Here is a 10025-nt window from a genome sequence, read left to right as displayed (position 1 = left end):
CGGCTATCTGCTGGCCACAATGGCCTGGCAGCAATTAATGAACACAAGAAGAAGCTCGTCCTGCTGGAGTCACATCTTCAGAAGACTGCTGACTTCGGTGTTCTTTTTCCTCTCCATCACATTTCTTCTGAATTTTCTTTGATCACTTTTTGTTTAAAATCCCTTCCTTCTCAGCAGTCAGCATGGCGCCCTTCTTGAGGCCAGGCGCAGTGCACAGTGGGTACGTCTGTGTCGGCGAGAGACACCATGCATATCTTCACCAGGGTGCCAGCGCGGACCGCCTGGTTTTTGGACACATTGCAGAGTGCGTCAGTGACCCTGGCTTTGCAAGTACAGCATTCAGAGCCCCAAGGAAAGTTCTCCAGGCCAGCGTCAGGGCATGGTACTTCTGGATGCCTCCTCGCACAGGAACCACATGTTTAGGGGTGGGGTGAGGTCCGGGAGCAATGTTAGTGTTGGCCTTCCGGCAACCCAGTTCCTACTTCCGCTTCCTGAGGTCAGGCTTTCTCTGACTTGTGGTCTTGTAGTGCTTGTGCCAGCCATGTTGGGTGATGGTCATCTCATGGTGAGCCTGGAAACTATCGTATTTTTTGTTAGAAAATATAGGAGGCATATAAAAGAATGTATAACAGTATATGTGTACAGTTTGAAGTAAGATAAAATAAATTCACTGTATATAGCCTTCAGGCCTAGAACTAGAATATTTCCATATCCCAGAAGAATCCTAGGTGTGTCCCTCTTATCCTCAGGATACGTTCACAATCCTGAACATTGTTAGCACTGCCCTTGCCTTTCTTATTTATTGTTACTACTCATTTATGTGTCTTTGAACATGGTATTGTTGATTTTGGCCTTTTTTTTTTTTAATTAAAAAGATTTTTGTTAGAGAAATTGTGGGTTTACAGAACAGTAATGCATAAAATACAGGATTCGCATACACCATCCCACTACCAACACTTGCACTGGTGTGGAAAATTTGTTACAATTGATAACTTTTATTTTTGTATACTCTGTGGTGGGATTCACGTTTCATTGTTTGTCCATGTGAGTATCCCGTCTTACAGCACTTATGTTAAGTCTTTGGGGGAAGTGCGTGGGCCGGAAATTGAACCTGGGTCTCCCACATGGCAGGCGAGAATTTTACCACTGAATTATTCTTGCACCCCCATAACACATTTTTTTTAAGTTCTATTTTTTTACAGTAGTTACATCTGTTACAATTGATGAAAGATTATTATTATAGTGATATAACTATTGTCCATAGCTTACGTGAGATATTTTCCCCATATACCCAGCTTATTATTACCGTTTTCGTGCATGTCTTTATTTTATTACTCTTCTACCCAGACACCGAATAATGAGAGTGTCAGTCATAAAGTTTTTACAGTTAGTCACATGGTTGCACAATAAAAGCTATATGGTTATACAATCATTATCAAAGATCAAAGCTACTAGATTACAGTTAAACAATTTCAGGTATTTCCTTCTGGCTATTTTAATACACTAGAAACTGAAAAGAAATATCTATATAATGAGTCAGTAGCCATAATCATTTGTTAAATTTTAACTTCTCAGTTATGCTTCCTCCCTTTCATTTGATCATTCTCTCAGTCTTCAGGGATATCTGGGCAGTGATCATTTTAATTTCTTCATATTGCAAATGAGGAAATTAGAGGCATGAAACTGGTTTATGTTCTTGGAAGGACTGATACCTCTGGGTTTCAGAGCTTATCTGGCATAGGAATAATCTGGAGGCCTTAAGATGCTGAAAAAATAAACTCACAAAATAAAACTTTTGTAGAGTCTAAGATGAAGCCCAGGGTATTCTTAGGGTTTTCAGGAATACTACTGGTTGGAGCTTGGGGTGTCATGGCAATTTGTAATGTCTAGCTGAAGGTTGCATAAGTGTGATCTCCAGAATAACCTCTCAATTCTGTTTGAAATCTCTTAGCCACTGAAACCTTATTTTGTTTCATTTTTTTCTCCCCTTTTGGTCAAGAAAGCATTCTCAATCCCATAATGCCAGGGCCAGGCTCAGGTCTGGGAGTCATGTCTCATGTTGCCAGGGAGATTTACACCCCTGGGAGTCATATACTATGTTGGGGAGGGGGGGGTTGCATAGTGAGTTTATTTGCAAAGTTGGCTGAGTGAGAAAGAGAGGACACATCTGAGCAACAAAAGAGGTTCTCTGGGGGGTGGGGTGACTCAGGCATAATTATAAGTAGGCTTAGCTTTGCTGTTGCAGAAATAAATTCATAAGGGGGAAGAGTTTGGCTTGTTTTTAAACTTTACATTGGTGAAAACATTGTTCATATTCTTTTGTGACTTATTTCTTTTAATTTAACATTTTATTTCTGAAATCCACCCATGTTGACATTTGTAGCTGTAGTCCATTACTTTTTACTGCTATGTGGTATTTCATTTTGAAAATATACCATAACTTATTGATCTAGGTTGTTTTCTAGCTTTTACTGTTATGAACTATGCCATTTTATGTGTTTTTTTTTTTTATTTTCTGCATGGGCAGACACCGGAAATCAAACCTGGGTCTCTAGCATGGCAGGTGACAACTCTGCCTGCTGAGTCACCATTGCCAGCCCTACATGTGTTTTTATATATGTTTCTTGGTGCACATATAGCCTATATGCTTAGGATTGGAAAATTGGAACACATTCTCAGAAACAATTAGTATTAATCATGTTTCTTAAATCTTGTATTTTGAAATAAATAGTCTTTCATGCTTTTAATTTCTATGATTTCTCATGAGATGGAAAATCTTTTCGCATGTCTGTGGGCTTTGTGTCATTCTTACTGATTTGTGGAAGTTTAAAAACACATTTTGTATTCTGATACTTTGTTAGTATGTATGCTGTGATTTATTTTCTCACTTTGAGCTTGTCTTTTTACTCTCTTTATAATGTCATTTGATGAACAGAAGATCTATATTTTGATTTTAATGTAGTTAAAATTTTCCTTTATAATTTGTGCTTTTAATGTTTGGTTTTAAGAACATTCCTAGTTTGAGATCATAAAGATTGTGCTGGTTTGAATCTGTGGTGGACCCCAGAAAAGCCACATTTTAATCAAAATCCCTTTTCATAGAGGCAGAATAATCTCCATTCAATACCCTATGTAGTTAGATCATCTCCCTGGAGATGTAGCCCAATAAAGAGTGATTGTTAAGATGGATTAGGGGAGATGTTTCTCCACCCATTTGGGTGGGTCTTGATTGGTTTACTAGAGTCCTATAAAAGAGGAAACATTTTGGAGAATGAGAGAGATTCAGAGAGAGCAGAGAAGAATGACATAGCCACGAGAAACAGAGAGCCCACAAGCCAGCGATCTTTGGAGATGAAGGAAAACGCCTCCTGAGTTGCCTCATGAGACAGGAAGCCAGGAGAGAAAGCTAGCAGATGACACCTTGCTTGCCATGTGCCCTTCCAGCTGAGAGAGAAACCCTGAACTTCATCGGCCTTCTTGAACCAAGGTATCGTTCCTTGGATGCCTTTGATTGGACATTTCTATAGACTTGTTGTAATTGGGACATTTTCTCAGCCTTAGAACTGTAAACTAGCAACTTACTAAATTCCCCCTTTTAAAAGCCATTCTATTTCTGGTATATTGCATTCTGGCATCTAGCAAACCAGAATGAAGATGTTCTATATTATCTTCTAAAAGTTCTACAGTCTTGTCTTTCACAATCAGACTTTTATTCTACCTGGAACTGAATTTTGTGTATGGTGTGAGGTATGAGTTTAATTTTGTTTTCTTGTATTGAAAACAGATTGTTACCGCCTAGTTGTTGAAGAAAAAATCCATCTTTTCTCCACTAATCTGCAATGTTATCTCTGCCGTATGTTGTGTTCTTACATGTATGGGTTTGTTTCTGGGCTCTCTGTGCTGTTCCATTGGTCTAAGTTTCTATAACTCCTTCCCTTTTAAAAAGTATCTATCACATCATATATCTCTTCAGCAATTAAGCTCTTCTTTAATATTTTTTCAATAAAGTTTTATAGTTTTTTGGAGGGATTCAGTTTACTAATGTTTTGTCTGGAATTTTTGCATCTGTGTTGAGTAAGATTGGTTTGTTATGTCTCTGTTGGGCCATTGAATTTTGGCATCATGAGTTATATTAATGTCAGAAAATGAGTTGAGTAATGCTTCTATTTTTTTTGTACTGTGATTTGAAATACTTTGTGTAAAATCAGAATTGTTTCTTGAATAGTAAGTAGAACTTGGCCAGCAAAATCTTCTGGGCCTGGCATTTTCTCTGGTGAAAGATTTTAAACTACTGTTTAAATTTCTTTAATGGTTATAGGACCATTTGAGTTTTTATTTATTTATTTATTTATTATTTTTTTTTACATGGGCAGGCACTGGGAATCAAACCCGGGTCCTCTGGCATGGCAGGCAAGCATTCTTGCCTGCTGAGCCACCATGGCCCGCCCGAGTTTTGATTTCTTTAATCAGTTTAGGTAAGTTTTATTTTACAGAGATCATTTCAGCTAAGTTTTCAAATGTTCATACATCTCTTAATTACTTAATATCTACAGCATCCCGGTTTAAGTTCCATTTAAATTTCATGTATTTATGTAATATTTTTATTTCATATACATACTATTTTAATTTAATTTGGGAGGATTTGTCTCTTGTTTCTTAATACTGTCAACGATTTGTCAACTTTATTGGCTTTTTCAGAGAACCAACTTTTGGTTTTTAAGTCTTTTACCTCCCATTTAATTAATTTTTGTTCGTATTTTATTATTCCATTCCTTCTACCTTCTTTGGGTGCATTCTCTTTTTCTTTTACTAACTTCTTAAGATGGATGCAGTTCTCACTTTTTTCCCTCCAGCTTTTCTTCTTTTCTAATTTAAGCAGTTAGGCCACACATTTTTCTCTATGATTTCTTTAGTTTTATAAAGTAAATTTTTTAAAATGTTTTTTTATCATTAAATATAATATTTATACAAAGAAAAGGAAAAAAGCAATGATTTTTAAAGTTATACTTCAACAAGTAAGTACAGGACAGATTTCAGAGTTTATTATGGGTTAACATTCCATTATTTCAGATTTTTTCTTCTAGCTGCTCCAAAACACTGAAAGCTAGAAGAAATATATATATTTTCCCTTTTTTAATATATTTTCTTTTTTGTGAAAAATAACGTATATAGAAAAAAAGCAATAAATTTCAAACCACATCTCAACAATTAGTTGTAGAACAGATTTTAGAGTTTGGTATGGGTTACAATTCCACGATTTAAGGTTTTTATTTCTAGCTACTCTAAGATACTGGAGACTAAAAGAAATATTAATATTATGATTCAGCAGTCATACTTGTTTGTTAAACCCTACCTTCTCTGTATAACTCCACCATCACCTTTGATCTTTCTCCCACTATAAAGTAAGTTTTGATATGCAATATTTTCTTTGTATTCAGCTCTAAATGGTTTTTGAATGCGTCTTCCCTATGCTCTAAGGGGTTTTGCCAGCCAAATACAGACAAAGTAGGAGTCTGAGGCTCAGTGGTTGGCAGATCCATGAGATGGAGGGAGCTCTAGTTCCTGAATTACTGCACTTACAGACCAAAAGCACTCAATTTGGGCTATTATGTGGACTTCTGCTGTCTTTGAAACATTTGTATTTTGATCTATTTGTCCCTGTGACATAGCTTACCATAATTAATATAAACTTTCATTCATTTAAAAGACTCTTTTGTCTTTTTCACTTTCATTCTTTTAAATTTATTAATTTTAAAATTGTGGTAACATATATTTAACATAAAATTGCCATTTTTAACCATTTAGATGGTATAATTGTAACCCATATCAAACTCTATCCATCACTACCATTCATATCAAAGCTTTTCCATCACTCAAAACAGAAATTCTGTACCCATTAAATAATAACTCTCTATTTTTTCTGTGCTCAGTCTCTGGTAATTGCTAATCTACTTTCTGTCTCTGTGATTTTGCTTATTCTATATATTTCACATAAGTGAAAGCACACAATATTTGTCCTTTTGTGTCTGGGTTATTTCACTTAATATTATATCTTTAAGGTTCATCTGTGTTGTAGCAAGTATCAGACTTCTCCCTTTTAATAGCTGAATAATATTCCACTGTATGTATGTTTGTCAAGATTTACAATGTATTATATGTATATATTACATTTTGTTTATCCATCTGTTGATAGATACTTGGATTGTTTCCATCTTTGGCTATTGTGAATAATGTGCTGTGAATATTGGTGTACAAATATCAGTTTGAGCCTGTGCTTTCAATTCATTTGGATATGTATGTAGGATTGAAAATACTGGGTCAAATAGTAATTTTATTTATTTGAGGAGCACCAAACTATTTTCCACAATGGCTGTACAATTTTACTATCCACCAGCAATGCATGAGGGCTCCAATTTTTACATATTTTGCCAACAATTGTTATTTTCCATTTAAAAATAATAGCCATCCTAGTGAGTGTGAAGTGACATTTTGTTGTGATTTTTGTTTTGCCAGTTCCCTAATGGCTAATGATGTTGAATATATTTTTCATGTGCTTACTGGCTATTTGTATATCTTTGGAAACATGTCTATTCAAGTCTTTTTTTCTGTTTTAAAATTGGGTTGTTTGTCTTTTTAAGTTGAGTTGTAGTAGTTCTTTATATATTCTGGATGTTAAACCCTGATCAGATATATGATTTACAACTATTTTCTCCCATTCTGTAGATTGACTTTTCACTTTCTTAATAATGTCTTTTGATGCCCCAAAGTTTTCAATTTTGATGAAGTCCAATTTATCAATTTTTTCTTTTGCCACCATGCTTTTGGTGTTATATCTGAAAATTTGTTGCCAAATACAAGGTCATGAAGATTTACCCCTATGTTTTTTTCCTAAGAGTTTTATGGATTTAGCTCTGATATTTAGGTTGTTGATCCATTTTGAGTTAATTTTTTGTATATGGTATGAAGTAGGGGCCCAATTTCATTCTTTTACATATGGCTATCTAGTTTTTCTAGCATGATTCATTCAGGAGGTTATTATTTCCCCAGTGAGTGGAATTGACACCATTGTCAATAATCAATTGATCGTGGATGTATAGGTTTTTGGACTCTCAGTTCTACTGAAGTGGGCTATGTGTCTGTCCTTAGGCCAGTATCACACAGTTTGATTACTGTAGCTTTGTAGTAAATTTTGAAATCGGAAGGTGAATCCTCCAACTTTGTTCTTCTTTTTCAAGGTTGTTCTGGCTACTGGTAAACCGTTTGCAATTTCATGAATTTAAATATTGACGTTCCCATTTCTGCAAAAAGGTTGCTGGAATTCTGATGGGGATTGCATTGGACCTGGAGATTGTTTTGGGTAGTATTGATAAAAGTCTTCCTGAACATGGGATGAACAAGGGATGCCTTTCCATTTATTTAGATGTTCTTTGGTTTCTTTCAGCAGCGTTTTGTAGTTTTTAGTATATGTCTCTTTTATCCTTGGTTAAATTTATTCTTAGATTTTATTCTTTTAGATATTATTGTACATGGAGTTGTTTTCTTGATTTCCTTTTTTGGGCTGCTCATTGCTGGTTTATAAAAACAAACCGAATTTTGAGTTCATCTTGTTCACTGCAACTTTGCTGACTTCATCAGCTTTCATTCTTGATAATTTCTTTAATCTGTCTTCCACTTCATGATTTCTCCCTATTATGCTGTGTCTTATCTACCACTAGATCTGTCTGTTGCATGCTTAATTTCAGTTGTTACTTGTTTTTATTTCTAGAATTAAACATGCTTTTACATTTTCTTCATCTGATGATTTAAGTAACTGAAGTTTTGGGTCTGTTTTTTTTGTTTCTGTTTCTACTGGCCTTGATTCCTTATATTTGAAGTCATTTTGATACTAAGCTGCTCAGTTTTCCTTTGAAATTTATCCATGGAGATTCTTTTTTGTCCTGTGATCTTGGATTCTACCACAAAGAATTTTTTTTGTTCTATTCCTTGTTTTTAATTTTTATTCTATTTAAAATTTTTTCCCTCTACCCAGTTTATATTAACACTTGTTCTCCCTATTATTTACTTTTAATCCATATTTTTTACTCATCTGTCCATACTGTAGATAAAAGGAGCATTAGAACAAGGTTTTCATAATCACATAGTCACTTTGCGAAAGCTATATCATCATACAATCATTTTAAAGAAATGTGGCTACTGGGACACAGCTCTACAGTTTCAGGCACTTCCCTCCAGCCTCTCTAATACACCTTAAACTAAAAAGGGGTTATCTATACAATGCGTAAAAATAATCACCAGGATAGCCTCTCGGTTCTATTTAAAATCTCTCAACCACTGACATTCTATTTTGTCTCATTTCTCTCTTCCCCCTTTCAGCTGAGAAGGTTTTCTCAAGGGGAAAATGCTCTCAAGCTGGGATGCTGAGTCTCACCTCATTCCAGGATTTCTGTCCCATATTGTCCGGGAGGTTTACATCCCTGGGAGTCATGTCCCATATAGAGTGGGGAGGAGGGGGAGGACAGTGAGTTAGCTTGCTGTGTTGGCTGAGAGATAGGCCACATCTAAGCAATAAAAGAGGTTCTCTGGGGGTTCTTAGGCGTAATTTTAAGTTGGCTTAGCCTGTCCTTTGTGGGGATAAGTTTCATATGAAATAACCCAGATTGAAGGTTCAGCCTATTGATTTTGTTGTCCTCAGTGCGTGCTTGCGAGGTTATCAGGCCTTCTCCAAGTGGGAAAGTTGAATTTTGCCTCTTTTTCACCATTCCCCCAAGGGGACTTTGCAAACATTCTTTTATTCATTGTCCAAATCACTCTGGGATTTATTGGGGCATCCCTCTGGACAAACCTACAAAATCTCATGCCCTACTCAAGGTTCCATGCACTTATAGTAATCAATTAAACTGTCTGTATATATTATATTAGGAGATGCACTAGTCAAAATATAAATTTTGTGCCAAATAAACATTTTTAGCTTTAGTCTCACATATAAGCTAAAGTTTTAAAATATGAATTACCATCTATTTTCAACACCCTGCAATACTGATATTACTTTGTTCTTCCTCATGCAAAAACATTTTTTAATTTGTATGTTTAGTTGCTATCATTGTACACTCTAGGTATTCCTAAATTATACCGTCTCAGTCTTTATCGTCTATCTTTCCTTCTGATTTCATTTGTGCCCCAAGCCCTCCTCCCTCTATCATTCTCACATTCAGCTTCATTCAGTGTACTAACATTATTGTACTACAGTTAGGTAGTATTGTGCTACCCATTTCTGAGTTTTTACAATCAGTCCTGTTGCACAATATGTGTCCCTTCAGCTCCAATTACCCAATATCTCTACCCTATTTCTATGTCCTGATGGTCTCTGTTCTTAACTGAAATTCTCCAAGTTCATTCATTAATGTTAGTTCATATAGTAAGACCATACAGTATTTGTCCTTTTGTTTCTGGCTAATCTCACTCAGCATAATGTCCTCAAGGTTCATCCATGTTGTTATATGCTTTATGACTTTATTCTGTCTTACAGCTGTGTAATATTCCATTGTATGTATATACCACAGCTTGTTTAGCCACTCTTCTGTTGATGGACATTTGGGCTCTTTCCATTTATTGGCAATTATAAATAATGCTGCTATAAACATTGGTGTGCAAATGTCTGTTTGTGTCCTTGCCCTCATGTCCTCTGAGTAGATACCTAGCAATAGTATTGCCGTATCATATGGCAATTCTATACTTAGCTTCTTGAGAAACCACTAAACTGCCTTCCACAGCTGTTGTACTATTTTACATTCCCACCAACAGTGGATAAGTGTGCCTCTTTTTCCACATCCTCTCCAGCACTTGTCATTTTCTGTTTTATTGATCGTAGCCATTCTAGTGAGTGTGAGATGATATCTCATTGTGGTTTTGATTTGCATTTCCCTAATAGCCAGGTAAGTTGAGCATCTTTTCATGTGCCTTTCAGCCATTTGTATTTCCTCTTCTGAGAAGTGTCTGTTCATGTCTTTTGCCCATTTGTAATCAGG

The 10025-nt window shown here is 35.7% G+C and overlaps 1 long non-coding RNA gene across 3 annotated transcripts in view; it reads left to right on the top strand.

The window, feature by feature from the left end:
* Window positions 1-481: 481 nt before the first annotated feature.
* LOC143677801 (uncharacterized) overlaps window positions 482-10025 on the top strand; it is a 177802-nt gene continuing 168258 nt past the window's right edge. For all 3 annotated transcript variants that reach the window (XR_013172890.1, XR_013172892.1, XR_013172891.1), the window contains exon 1: window positions 482-565. This is a non-coding gene — a long non-coding RNA (uncharacterized LOC143677801). The remainder of the gene's footprint in view (window positions 566-10025) is intronic.

The sequence above is a fragment of the Tamandua tetradactyla genome, chromosome 3 (assembly GCF_023851605.1).
Source record: "Tamandua tetradactyla isolate mTamTet1 chromosome 3, mTamTet1.pri, whole genome shotgun sequence".
Classification (NCBI taxonomy): Eukaryota; Metazoa; Chordata; class Mammalia; order Pilosa; family Myrmecophagidae; genus Tamandua; species Tamandua tetradactyla.
This window is presented reverse-complemented; position numbering and strand designations above follow the sequence as displayed.